This window comes from Brassica oleracea, chromosome C8 (assembly GCF_000695525.1).
Source record: "Brassica oleracea var. oleracea cultivar TO1000 chromosome C8, BOL, whole genome shotgun sequence".
NCBI classification, from domain to species: Eukaryota; Viridiplantae; Streptophyta; class Magnoliopsida; order Brassicales; family Brassicaceae; genus Brassica; species Brassica oleracea.
The window spans coordinates 8,248,770-8,250,075 of record NC_027755.1 but is presented as its reverse complement, the minus strand read 5'-3'; positions in this window follow the sequence as shown (position 1 = coordinate 8,250,075).

The window sequence follows — 1,306 nt, the reverse complement described above, 5'->3', positions numbered from 1 at the left end:
ATGAGATGATTTGCGTGGTTTCTCCAATCACCCAGAACTTTACCGCAACGCTACCTACTCGTTAATCACCAAGAATCGTGAGCTTATGAACCTTACATAATTTGTAATCAAAATCTTCAGTCTTTTTGATGAATTTTGAGAGAAAGTGTAAGATATGTGGTTTGTGTGGATAGGAAATTAGAAAGGATGAGAAAAAATCAAAACTTTAGGGCATTAACACTCTCAATTTGGTAGTTCATGGTGGTTGAGGTATTGATGTCAATGGTAAAGTTGTAAATACTTGGTGAAGATGAGGATGGTAAGCTAAAAGCCTTATTTTCAAAAAAAAATAAAATAATAATGGCATTTTCGTGAATAACTAGAACTTCTAGGGTGAATACGACAAAACAAAGTTTCAAAAAAGCATCTCTATCTGTCCGGGTTTGATCTATAAGAAAGAAAATATAGCCTCTAGTCCTTGCATCTTTTGCTAACGCGTCTGACCGGCCATTCCGACTCTAAGAAATATGAGACAGTCTCACATCCTCGAAGTCATCATGTAACCTCTGGAACTCCACGATCTCTGTCACGAATTCTGGCCAGTCCATCAGGTCTGTAGTCATGTCCACTAAGTCCGAGCAGTCCATCTTGAACCGTACCGAAGTGATCCTTCTGCCTCTCATACATGAGGCTGCCCAAAATAATCCTTCCATGTCAGCATGCAAAGCTGAGAGGAGCTCTTGTTACACGCCCGTAATCTGAAGTATTCTAAACCCATTTTATCCTTAAGACTCGACCCTAAGCCACAATTGATAGGTAGGGATTCGGGGTATCCAAGGGGGCACTGTCTCAACCTCTGTAGTAGGGTGATCGTCATGATCCTCATTTGCTTCCTCCTTTTCGTTAGCCTTCCTCGAACATTCTGCCTCAAGAGACGCATGTTGGAGGGTATAAATGGGGGATACGTCTTTCCCATTGAAAAGTTTGTCGTTCCTCAATTTCCAAATGTACCAACAGATCTATGGGAAGTATCAAATTGTGGCCTTAGAGGAGCCACCTCTTTTCTCTTCCAAAATAGGAAGTTCATGTTTTGATATATAGATGTACTCGGGAAGTAATCCGAAAAGGACGGATACTCCGATAAATCCCAAACCTGAAGAGCTGGGGGGCATTCAAAAAGAAGATGATTAATCGAATCCACTGGTCCAGCACATCTAGGACAACTCCTATCGGTGCCTAGGTGTCTATACATGAGCCTCTCTACCGTCGCCACACAGCCCGAGATAGCCTGCCACAAAAAAAATGCTTCATCTTACTGAGGGCCTTT